The following is a 14147-nucleotide window of genomic DNA, read 5'->3' as shown; positions in this document are numbered from 1 at the left end:
CGATGGCTATCATGGCAGAGACTATGTAAATAATGGTTCACAGTGCCATCTGGGAGTTAATGTAGCTGAAAATGTGTTGCTGGAAAAGCGCAGCAGGTCAGGCAGCATCCAGGGAACAGGAGAATCGACGTTTCGGGCCTGTTCCCTGGATGCTGCCTGACCTGCTGCGCTTTTCCAGCAACACATTTTCAGCTCTGATCTCCAGCATCTGCAGACCTCACTTTCTCCTGGGAGTTAATGTAGTCTGGTAAGTACTGCTTTAATGTGAGGGTATGCCCTTTCCCTTTGATAATCTATTTAGTTAGAAATAAGAAACAATAGAAGAGATAATACTTTTCTGTTATATACTGGAGGCCATCAAGAAGTGAGGACATGAACACCAAATGAAATTGCCAGCACATTGCTTGAATGCAAGACTTTAGAGTAGAAATATCAGCAGTCTTTCTTTAACTTAGACTGGGAAAGTAAGAACCACTCCTTAAAATATGTACAAGAGAACTTTGTTGCCCAGTATATTTCAAACCCAAAGGAGGATTAATCAAAGGTGGATGTAGCTCTGAAGAATGAAATGGAAAAAGTAGAAACATATCAGCAGGAGAGCATTTGGGAAGTAGTGATTGCAGTATAACTTGACTTAGAATAACTGAGTAACATAGCATGGAAAGAACTACTTTTACTGAGTTGCAAATATATAGGAATCAGGTGGATTGAAATCAAAGTTTGGTTGTTAAGACAGTGAAAGAGCACTGGGAAATCTTTAAACAAATAGTTACGGTACAGACTGCGACACATTTCATGAGGAGGGAAGGAAGAATATCAAAAGTCAAAACTATCTGGATGACTTAAAGAGATTAAAAAGGAGGCCTTTTTGTTGAGCTCATAATTAAGTATAGAATCAAGCTACATTCAAAAAGTACAAGGGAAAACTTAAATAGTAAAAAAGAGAATCAAAGAAACCCTAAGGACTTTTAGTTTAACAAAATAAAAACTTCGTCGAAGAAAGGTGGACAAGTTAAGGAGCAAATATATTCTTGTGGAAGCAAAGAACATGATGGAGGTAATAAATGAGTACTTTCATCTGTTATTATTAAAGATGATGCTGTTATTGTAGTGGTGGAGACTGTAGTAGTCAAACTAGTTACGTTAGAAATAGATGAAGAGGAGGGACTTCAAACATTGTCAAGGATCAAAATAGATGTCACCCAGTCTAGATGGATGCTTCCGAGGACCCTGAGAAAAGTAAGGGTAGAAATTGTAGAAGTTTTGTGCACAATCTTCCACTCCTTTACAAATGTGGAAATTTGCCAAAGGACTGGAGGATTACAAATGTTGCACAAAAAAGGAGGCTGAATAAACCTAACAATTACAGGATAATCAGCTGAACTTCAGTGGAGCGCAAACATTTAAAGGTGTTACTTCAGGATAAAAGTAATTGGTGCTTTTTAAAGTTAAGAATTAATAAATGAAAATCAGCATGGAACTGTTGGATGCAAAACATTTCTGAATAACTTAATTTAGAACTTCAATGAAATAAAGAGGAGGATAATATAGTTAATCTGTATCGATGGACTTTCAAAAGGTGTTTAATAAAGTGCAATAACAGGTTCGCAGAATTGAAGCTTGTAGTGATTAAAGGACCTCTAGCTACACGGAAACAAAATTGGTGAAGGGACAGAAGGCAAAGCAATTGTGAATGGTTGTTTTTCAGTGTTGTCAATGCAATTACCCGCAGACTAAAGAACCACTTGTCTCTTTAAAATAATATAAATCATTGCTATTTTGGATATACAGGAAACAACTTCAAAGTTGTCACATGATACGAAGCTCAGAAATTTGTGAAGAGTGAGGATAATAGTAACCTCACCATGAGGATGTCTATTGTGAGGTGGAATGCTCAAATAGGAAACTCTTGTTGGACTGAAGGGTCTGTTTCCATACTGTACATCGCTATAAGTCTTGTAACCTGGCAAGCCAAGTCACTATGTATTGAACCCCTCACATACAATTTTAAATCCAGTGGATGGAGGCATTATCTATTTGGGCCTTCTGTCTTTAGGGGCAGTTTGGAGATGGTTACAGATGTGGGTGAATGCCAAGGTTAGAACCACGGCTGGTTCGAAGGTCCACCTTGGTTCTCTAAGACTTTGGTCCAATTTGATAAAAGACTTAGGCCCTCTAGCATACATTTTCGCACCCATCCCCATTCCTCCTCATCTCCTGTGTTACCTCCATGCCCTTAATACTCCATTGACCCACACCTTAATGCCAACATCTTGGGCACTCATAGTACAGGCCACCAATTCACTTATATCTACTCCACAGCCAATCAATTTAAAACAACTTCAATGTCCCATGCTACCTCCATCCATCATTATATCTCCATCCCAGTCTACAGTCACTCCTCTGTGTCCGCCGTTATCAAGACTTCAGAAATTATGCAGAGATAAAAGAAAATTAAACTTCTAACAATTATTATAATTTCCAGCTGATGTTATTATTGGATAAGTTAGATCCCAGACTGAATCCTGGCTTGTAAGCTATTGCAGTCCCAGCACTGATCCCCGAGGCACACCACTTGCCAGTGATCTGCAAACAGAAAAATGCCCATTTATCCCCTCTCTTTGCTTTTTGCTCGTTAACCAATCCTCTATCCATGCTAATACATCACCTGTAACACTGTACACCTTTAGTTTTGCAGCAGTCTTTTTTGCGGCACTTTGTCAAATGCCATCTGGAAATCCATATACACCACATCCACCAGTTCCAGGTTGTCCACCACGCTTGTAGTGTCCTCAAAGAATTCCAGTAAATTAGTTTAACATGACCTGCTTTTCATGAACCCATACTGTGTCTGCCCAATGGGACAATTTCTATACCAATGCCTATCTATTTCACTGTTCATGATAGACTCAAGCATTTTCCCCACTACAGAAGTAAAGTGTTTGCTGTTTTCCAATCTGCTAGAACTGCCCCAAAGTCCAGCAAATTTTGGTATATTACCATGAGCGCATTTGTTATTTCTCTCATCATCTCTTTTAATACCTTAAATGGCCTGCTCCTGCTTCTATTTTCTGTGTTTCTATGAATTAAACTTTCCTTGTGGGAGTTTATATGAGTTCCCTGCTTAAGCTGAAAATAAAATCACGGTAATAATCCAATGATTAAATTAGATTTTACCAAGCACGTGTGGCCTTACCGTCTGTCAGTTGGAAATGTGGGATCTAGTCCTTTACTATGAGTTAAGTGACTAATGCGTTTTATTTGCCCAAGAGTCTGGTTTCCATTGGATGGACAGATTCACCATTCCTCATCCTCCCTATACTGTCCATCCGAAGGAGCTTGCCAAAGATGCATTTCAATATGATCAAGCTCTATGGTTTAAAAAAAATACAGTCCGCAGATTCCTCAAGAACAAATCACGACAAACAGACCAAACACAGCCAGAAACCTTAACCACCTTACCATACATCAAAGAAGTTTTAGAAATAACAGCCAGACTACTAAGACCCCTCGGAATCCTAGTAGCACACAAACCCACCAACACTCTCAAACAAAAACTAACAAACTTAAAAGACCCAGTACAACCCATGGACAAAACCAACGTCATCTACAAAATTCCGTGCAAGGACTGCCACAAACACCACGTAAGACAAACAGGAAGAAAGTTAGCCACCAGGATACACGAACACCAGCTAGCCATAAAAAGCCACAACCCTCTCTCCCTCGTAGCCCTACACACGGATGAAAAAAAACACCAATTTGACTGGGACAACACATCTATCCTGGGACAGGCTAAGCAAAGACATGCCAGAGAATTCCTAGAGGCCTGGTACTCCAACCACAACGCCATAAACAAACACATAGATCTAGATATCATCTATCAACCGCTCAGAAAACGAACAGGAAATGACATCACCACAAACCCCAGGAACCCCATCCAGGACAAACATATAAATAGAAAGCAGAAGACAGCAGCTTCGCTTCACTTGGAGGTTGCCACTGATGATGTTACCTAACCAGGTAATGAAATGTCTGGATACCAAACCTACAGCTCAGCGAGCAAACCTACACCCTAAATGGTGTTCTCAGTTCTGATCTGCGCATAACCGGACCCAATGCGGAACACAACCCAAGCTTACTTTGTTTGAAAGCAAACTGAGGCTGACAACTTGCTTTACTTGACATAAGCAAAAAAATCTTAGTGTGCTGCAGGCTTTTTGGAAAATGTCCAGGCATTATGGTTTATTGGCTGAGAGCCATGCTATCATTTCAACCAGTTTCATGGATGCTGCTTAAAATCTCACATGTACTTGACACCCGAGGCTACCCTAGAAAGAGTATGTTAGCATTCCCTCAGGTAACATAAACTTACCAGTTGTACAAATATGAGAAGAATACCAGTATCTGTTTCTGATAGACCATTATCGCTCAAAAGCAATAAAAATTCTGCTCGTTCAAGATCATTAACGGCAGTCTAGGGCACCAGGAAAGAATGGTTTGAAAGTAACTCGGATGAGCACTTAATTAAAATTAATGTGCCTAGTACATACTTCTGTCTAGTCACCACATTACTACAGTAAGATGCATTTATTTTCCTGAGTCAGGGTCCCTCTCAAAAGTACGGTTTTCAGATTTAGCAAAAGCAGGCTCAAGCTGATTGTTGAAGTGGGCCAACGTTGATTCTGAAACATAATAAATGACAGGAAAAATTCTAAAATGTCATTAGTAGAACACAGAATCTAGTGGTTTTCTTTTTAATAGAGGAAATTCTGTATAATACTGCTAGGCCAGCTCATAATTCCTGCACTTCATTTGGAGCATCTGCAACCACAGCATGAATATATGGTTTAGCGGCTAATTGCCCAAGAAGATTATTTATCCTTGGAACTGAACCATTACCCTGTGATGACTAGAAATCTGGTCAAGGACACTTAGGTCACCATAAATATAGAATATTTTCTGAGAAGCAGATTATAACACTTTCTCAGCTGAATTGTGACAAATAAAGTCACATTTTAAAAAGCACTTTGCAAACTTGGAAGAAATTTTATGATTTCACAATTGGGAAAAGTACATCCAGGCATAAGAAAATAGCAGCACATTTCTACCAGTCATTTGAAAGGCCAACTTTGCTTTCCGCTTGGGTACTGAAATATTAATTTGACAGTGATGAAGCAATTCACTCATCAGGAATAGCTTTATTTCTGCAATAATACTCTTAACCTATCAATGTGAAAAGAGAACACAGTCTTTCGCACAATGCAATATGCTTTCTATCTATGTAACACAATTTATGCTGTAATATAAGTGAAACCAGGCCCAGGTTTATGTCACCCTGTCTGAGAAACATTGATTTAACTGACTCATCTGGAATATCTTAAACTAATTATCTGATACATCCTGAGAAAATCTTCCATCCTATTAGTGACACAATGCATGTCTCATTTTCCCTCACAATGAATATTGTGCCATTTTTTTAGCCCCTAATACTCTTCAATTTGCTTTTGTTTTCACAGTCGTTCTCTATCTCCATATATTTCTTACAATCTTAAGAATGTAAGCTGTTAGTTTTTGTTTCATCAAATCAATACATTCTTGAATAATAGACTAAACTATATCCCCTACCTGGTCTCAAAATCAATGCTTTCTTGCTTAATTAACTACATTCATTAGTAATTCAGCTTCTCTAACATGTTTTCAGAAATGCTGTAACATTCAGAAGAATACATTGCTTTGCCAATTCAATAACTATAGAATAATTTACAGCATAATGCTAATTGTTCAGCTATTACTTGTCTGTATAAGCTTCAATACAATTCTTAATGACTTGAAGGAAACTACTTCATACACAAAATAAAAGTATTTATCCAAATAATTGTAATTGGGTAATGACTTCTGGACTGCATAAATTCTTGTTGAAGCTTTGAATTACTTAATGATGATGAACAGTGTCTTTCCACAAAAAGGTTAGAAAAAAAAGTAAATAGGTTATTGTAACTGGCAGAGATTGCACATTCAGTAGAGAAAGAAACAATATATGTCTTTCTTCATGTTCATGTGACATTTCTTAATGCCAAAATATTTTGAAAAGAAATTATGACATTTAAAATGATGTTTAGTGTGATCTATTATTTTCAATTATTTTAAAGAATCGTGTTTTTTTAAGCCTTGAAATTTTAATACAAGACTTCACAGGGTAGTATCCAAGGCCCAAACATGTTCGGCTGCTTGATCATTAAAGGGCCTTCCTTCAGCATAAGGTCAGGAGTAGGATATTCACTGATGATTGCATAATTTTCAATAGCATTCTCAGCTTCATGTGCAACAAGGCTTGGATTAATAAGTGGTGAGTAACATTCACACCATATAAATGCGAGGCAACGACTATTTCCAAGAAGAGAGAATTGAACCATCTGATGTTGGCATTCAATAGAATTACTATGTCTGAATTTGCAAACATCAACATAATGGGAACATCAACATCATTGACCAGTAACTTAATTGGATTAGAAAATGTAAATACATTAACTACAAGAAGAGGTGACAGACTGAGAATCCTGCATCATGCATCTCAGCAGACTCCTGAACCCTATGTACCATCTGCAGTCAGAATATGAATAAATACTCCCTCCTTGCTGGTATGAGTACAGCTCCATCAAATCAAGAGGCTGACTCCATTTGGTACCAAACAATCCGCTTGATTGGCACCCCTTTCACCACCTTCAGCATTCACTATCTCCCACCAACAGCTTACATTCATAGGAAAATATATTGTCACAACACAGGGATAGCAGGCCAAACCAAATCAACCTATCAAAGGATTTGCAACACAGTGAAATTAAAACATTCAATGATGCTCAAAATTGCCCAATTGTTCCTCATCAGACTTTACAAATGGCGGAGTTCAAAACTTTAACAAAAATTAGCAATTTATTACTGAGTCTAACTTTTGCAGGAAAAAAACTAAACAAGGTAATCTAATTAATATTCATCATTTAAACCCAATCTTCTTTATAACCCACACACCGACAGATCAACAGACAGTTAAGGGATAAAATAAAACAAAATTGTCATTTGCCAGTTAAATTAAAGCATTTCAGATGATGGATGCCAAGCCTTAGTGCAATCCTTAGATAATGAGTTGTTCCCAGGCATGCAACTGTATCGATAATTTCAAAGTCACCAGTCAACATGAACAATTTGAGTAGACTTCCAGAATTGTTTACTTATTTCTTACGGACTGGAATTCTATTCTCAAAACATCCATGAATTCTTTAGCTGGATCAAAAACTGTGAAGCTTCCAATCTTACTCTGCACCTGCTAAAACCAGTCAGGTTGGCTGGTCCTCCCTTGATTGACCAACTCAACATCCAACATACTGCCAACCTAGAACATAACAACATTAATGCTAGATAGTCCTTCATGTTCCTGAGATTGTTAATTAAGTTGCATGATCTCCAAGCCAGTCACCAACAGAAAATATCTGCGCTTACAGTCATAGAGATGTGCAGCATGCAAACAGACTTGTCGGTCCAACTCATCCATGCTGACCAGGTACGCTAACCTAATCTAGTCCCATTTGCCAGCACTTGGCCCATATCCCTTTAAACACTTCCTATTTATTCACCCATCCAGATGCCTTTTAAATGTTGTAATTGTACCAGCCTCAACTACTTCCTCTGGCAACTCATTACATACACGCACCACCCTCTGCGTGAAAAGGTTACCCCTTAGGTCCCTTTTTAAGTTTTTCCCCCTCACCCTAAACCTATGCCTTCTAGTTTTGGACTCCCCCACTCCAGGGAAAAGATCTTGTGTATATACCCTATCCATACCCCTCATGATTTTATCAACCTCTACAAGGTCATCCCTCAGCCTCCAAACACTCTAGGGAAAACAGCCCCAGCTAATTCAGCCTCTCCATATAGCTCAAACTCTCCAATCCTGACAACATCCTTGTAAAACTTTTTTGAACTGTTTCAAGTTTCACAACATCCTTCCGATAGAAGGGAATACAGAATTGCACACAATATTCCAAAAGTGGCCTAACCAATGTCCTTTACAGCTGCAGCATGACCTCCCATGTACTCAATGCTCTGACCAATAAAGGAAGTCATACCAAACACTTTCCTGACTGTCCTAACTACCTGTGACTCTACTTTCAAGGAACTATGAGCCTGCACTCCAAGGTATTTTTGTTCAGCAAAACCCCCAGACTTTACCATTAAGTGTATAGGTCCTGCTAAGATTTGCTTTCCCAAAATGCAGCACCTCACACTTATCTAAATAAAACTCCATTTGCCACTCCTCAGCCCATTGGCACAGCTGATCAAGATCCTGTTATACTCTGGGTAACCTTCTTCACTGTCCACTACATCTCCAATTTTGGTGTCATCTGTAAACTTACTAACTATACCTCCATTGTTCAAATCCAAGTCATTGTTTTATTTTCTTTTAAAACATGCAGATGTTCAAAGTTCAATCTTAGTTTCACCCTCCAAAAATTGAGAAAAATGAAAGAAAAATAGTGAGGGTCTCTATACACCATGTACAACGTGTGATTTGGAGGTGCTGGTGTTGGACTGGGGTGTACAAAGTTAAAAATCACACAACACCAGGTTGTAGTCCAACAAGTTTATTTGGAAGCACTAGCTTTCAGAGTACTGTTCCTTCATCAGGTGGTTGTGGAATATAAGATCATAAGACACAGAATTTATAGCAAAAGATTATGGTGTCATACAGTGATATATTGAACAAACCCGGATGCAAAACCTGCATTCTAAAAGATGAAAGACTTAACAACCCAGGTTTGTTCAATATATCACTTTGTTACACAGTAATCTTTTGCTATAAATTCTGTGTCTTATGATCTTCTACTCCACAACCACCAGATGAAGGAACAGCACTCCAAACGCTAGTGCCAACCAAATAAACCTGTTGGACGATAACCTGATGTTGTGTGATGTACAATGTACACTGCCATAATTCAACAGGGGTCTTCGGCAGCACCTTTTCGCTTTTTCTTTCATTGGATAGAGTTTGATGAATATTGTCACCTCCCTTACCCAAATAGAATGACAAATAATTCAATCAGAGGCTTTTGTGGCACAAGTGGTAACGTCCCTACCTCTGAGCCAGAGGGTCTGGGTTCAAGTGCCACCTGCTCCAAAGGTGTGTGATAACAATCTAGACTTTTTTTTTACAAAAAGCCTTACCTAAGCCTGGTCTCACTTAGTAACAGATAGCCTACATATTCTATCAAGGATGATGTGATGGAAACCAGAATTATAATGAATTTTCTGCTGCCTAGTCTAGGAACACTGGACCTAATTTTAGCAGCCAAATGCTGACATGGCTGAGACAAGCTAATTGAACAATCGAATGTAGGACCCAGGACCTAACAGGCCTATATGTCTCAATACAATACCAGGTGATGTATTTATCTATTGAGCTATTTTCTGTGTTTTGTACTAAGTTGTTTTCTGTACTTCATTTGGAAAATTCTGCAAAATAAATATATTTCCCACTTATCCTATTTGTTTTAAGCCAACACTGAAACTGAGAGCACACTGATGCAGCTCAGAAAATATTGTATGTAATCCAAGGATGTACCACTGAGCTGATTCTGCAACTTGAATCCAGAATAAAGTATTTAATACTGATAAGGATCAGAGCACAGTGAGAGTGTATCAGTACTAAACAAGGGACTGAATGTTTCTATTTACAGTTAAAATGTGGTGGCGAGTGTGTTTCATGGTATCCAGGCCCATGGTGTAGTTTCTCACCTAATCTTCCATTTTCCACCTCATGAAATATTCAACTGAGTTGTAGGGCATGCTTCCTGGGGAATCAAGTGGCAGGCAAAGAGAAAGTGCTCCCCTCTGGTCAGATGTTCCAGTTTCCAAACTGCTAGCACAATATTTAAAGCCCAGCTGCTCACTACCTTAAACACTGTAAAGCAGGAACTATTATGTAAGTGCTTCAGGACCCTATCACACAGCTACCCCTTATATGGCACAATGTGTGGACTTGGTTAGAATAGTTATAAGGAACTTACTCAGAGACACATTACAGTGTAACGCACTGGAACACACAAGTACACTAGTTAGTCCTTACTTGATGTAACTATAAATCAGTGTGTAGTATTATCAGTAATTACTAGATATAACAATATTTAATACAAAAGTACAATAAATCGTGTAACTTTGAAGTCTAAGCCCGAAGACCTGCTTTGCCTTCTCGTCAGCCAGGCTGTATCAAACCTAAATGTATCATGTGGCATTAGAATGACAATAATGGAATTCACTGCCTAAAAAATCCTGGCAGCAGTAAAAATCAAGGAATATACCTGAGATCAGGTTGCCTGAAGAAGGAACGAATTAGAAAAAATAATTTTTCAAAAAAGTTGTCAATACAGTTTTAAGACAGAAAAGTCACCAGAAAAACTGAATACCTGTTATAAAAGGTATTTCTCTAAAGACAAATCTCCTGGAGAGAGCACACCAGAACACTGTAAATCTTAAAATGCCTTTTGTAGCCAGTAATAGGGGAAATGAGCTCCAAAAATGAGCAGACCACCAGCAGCTAAGGCAATAAATCTGAATCAAGTCCCTGTGAAAATAAAGCTGATTACTAAGTTGAGGAGCAAAGCAAAGACCTCTCCAGCAGTGAATTAACAAATTTCTGAACTATTTACTCAATGTAAACAGCAGCAAGATAAGATCAGTTGTCAGTTACTGACTTAAAAAAATATCAATTATAAAATGGAAAAGAAATCAAGGAAAAAAAATCATTATTGCAATTTAAAGTATCAGAGTCTTAAAAGTGATGTTAGTGAAATCTTTATTAATTTGAATGTTTGGGTGAGAAATTTTAATTAGTAACTAAGATGCTTTATTAATTTTAATGGAATTGGCATTGAAAACAGAGAGAAAAGTGTAAATTCAACCACATATTGTTGATTGCAGCACAAAAGATGCCTCAGAAGCAGAAATAAATGGACATTAATGAGTCGTGACAACTCTCTTTACAGTGAAAACAAAACTGAATGGCAGCCATCTTCGATACAGAATTTTATTGAGTAAATGTTACCCACAAATCTTTGGAAATCCTTCAGCCATCTTGGGCCAAGAAATAGCTTCATTTGTGTCAATGAAGATGCCATTCAGAATTTAAAACATCACAAATGTCAACAGCTTTTTGTTTTACTCCTACAAAAACCTACAAGAACAAGGGTTCAACACCAACTATCCTCAACTGAGAATACAAGGCTACAAAATTAGTGCAGTAGAAGGAGATAAAAAAAACTCAAAATATTCTTCCAAATCAAGAAAATATTCAACGACTTCAAGTCCAATCAACAATCAGACATTGCATCAACATTCTCTGGCATCAGTTTTTCCATCAGAAAAATAATAATTGTCAGATCCATTTGATACATCAATGAATTGGCAGATATGGGAAGCACAATTCCTAAGTTCACCAACAGCTTCATGACTGGACACCACATCAAATAGTGAACAGAATAAATAGGATACTGGTGAGATTAAGCTTCATGAGCAGATATCAACTCCCAGATATGACTGAGGAGAACCAATTCAATCTCTCATACATTCCAGCATGTATGACACACAATCTCTTCAGTCAAATTGATTGAATCCCTGATCTAAAGTAAGCCAGCAGAAAGAAAAAATCAAGTAGCCAACTTTACCTGAAGTGTTTCTTTACTTTGTCAAAGACCTTTCTGATCTACCTATCAAAACAACTGAATCAAGTCTTGGGGTTGAATGGGAGATTACCTATATGTGCAAGAAAATAAGTAATTTAGATAGCTCATTTAGGAACGTCTATAAATGTTAATCAGTGTCTTTGATGGACTTCACAGCTTTGGAGTAAATGAGATGATTTCTATGACAATGCTCTTTTCTGAGCAGATGTACTCATTGTGGACAGAGTTAAGAAAATTTTAGAATAATCACTCAGAAACACTTTAGACTGTAACTCCTTGAAAGAAATTCAGAGACCATATGGACATTAATAAAGAAGGTAGTTTAGTCTTTGCCTTAAGTAACTATAAATCAGAGCCACATATATCAATGATTACTACATGTAACAATATTTAATATGAAAGTGTAATTAGTCATGAAACTTTGAACCCAAATTCACAGTATGGCATCAAGATAAAAGAGGAACTAGCTCTCACATTGAGGTGTATGTCATCAGAAGTGTCCAAGAGGAAAAGCAAGCTAGCTGCCCACATCGAGGACATGGATCTGGAGGTGCTGGTGGATGGGCTGGTGGAGAAGGGGAATGGCTATTTCCCTGTTGACTACCAAAGGAGGACACACCAACAGACCTGGCCAGCCAGGACAAAAATTGCAGTTCTCTGTCCCCATTAAAAAGGGACACTCAGCAGTGTTGCAAGGAGGTCAGTGATCTCCTGTGCTCTGCAAAGGTAATTGTCATTATCCACAAACACTGAAAGGCCAGAACTCAGTCTAACTCTGCCACTCCACACATATCTCACCAAGGCTGAATGACTACAACCCACAGTATTCATTTGCCTGTCAGGAATTTGCATTACCTAGTTTCTCAATGGAAGAGAACAGAATTGGATGAGGAATGTAAAGAGTTGGGATTTTAATGTGATGCAAATGCATGGAAATAAGATAGTCTTCGCTCAAAGTTGAGACTCTGAAGTCTCCATTTAAGGCTTGTTAGAAAATCTTGGAACATTTTTCTCAACATCAAGAATTTGATTACTTCATTCTCGCCATGTTTTGTCACCATAATTGCCATTATTCTTACCACACCAGGAAGAGAAAAATCCTGTCATTCTGAAACATTTCTGAAAGAGTAATTGTGTGTGTGTGCGTGTGTGTGTGGTGGGGGTGGGGGGGGCGGGGAATATGCCTGTTGGAATCAAAATGCTAATTCTCCTGATGTTACAGAATTTAGGCATTCCAAATGAATAACAGTTCTTTTGCTAAGGATGCATCTATTCAACATAAATCCATCTTGGAAGATAGTCTGGTGAATGAAAAAGCAACTGAAGTAATATTCCCATCACATTTCTCCAGGAGGTAAAGCTCTAGTGAACTCTTGAAATGGTTTATATTTGATACATCCACCTGTATAATGTACAAAGACTTTTAGTAGTGGCATAGGTTTGGATGAGCTAATTTTTATAAAATAGGAAATTGAAGTTTTGATTTAATGTTTTTGCAAAATCTTGTTGTGGGGGACCACCAGTCTACAAACCTATGCAATTTGCCTTGGACAGGATTATTGAAACAATGTGCAAAAGTGAGTAAAATATCTTATAGTTCTCTTCAATTGTATAATTTGAACTGTGCCCCAACAGCATGGCATTTAGATCATTCTTACATTGAGTTGTTGGCTTAAATATTGCATTCTCACCATTAAATTTGCAATTGGTGAACTTGAACATCTCTGCAGACAACTACAATGAGTGGTCTCTGAATATTAAATTGAGGTTCACCATACTTGTGTATGGTGGTCAGAGAGCTTTGCTTCAGGGGGAGCAGCAGCTGACATGGCCTAATAATGAGGACAAGTTGCATTATATTGGCTTGTGCAGCAATTGACAGATCTGAGCTAACCGATTCCAGAACCAACAGATCAGATCTAAGCTCTGCAAACCAATATCCAGTGGTGAATACTGTTGGACAATTAAACAACACATTTGAGGAGAAAAGTCCACAAATATCCTCTTCTGCAATGATAAGGAAGCCCAGCACATCAGTGCACAAGATAAGTCTGAAGCATTCACAGCAATCTTCAGCCAGAAGTGCCAAGTAGATGATTCACCTCAGCATCCTTCAATGGCCCCCAACATTACAGATGCCAATCTTGGGCCAACATGATTCACTCCATGTGATATCAAAAAACAGCTGGAGGCACTGAATGCTGCAAAGCTTAAGGGTCCTGATAGCATTCCAGCAATAATACTGAAGGATTTGTGCTCCAGAACTTGCCGGTCCACTTGCCAAGCTGTTCCAGTACAATGGAGGAGAAAGTGAGGACTGCAGATGCTGGGAATCAGAACTTAAAAATGTGTTGCTGGAGAAGTGCAACAGGTCAGGCAGCATCAAAGGAGAAGGAGAATCGACGTTTCGGGCATAAG

The sequence above is a fragment of the Chiloscyllium plagiosum genome, chromosome 13 (genome assembly GCF_004010195.1).
Source record: "Chiloscyllium plagiosum isolate BGI_BamShark_2017 chromosome 13, ASM401019v2, whole genome shotgun sequence".
NCBI lineage: Eukaryota > Metazoa > Chordata > Chondrichthyes > Orectolobiformes > Hemiscylliidae > Chiloscyllium > Chiloscyllium plagiosum.
This window is presented reverse-complemented; position numbering follows the sequence as displayed.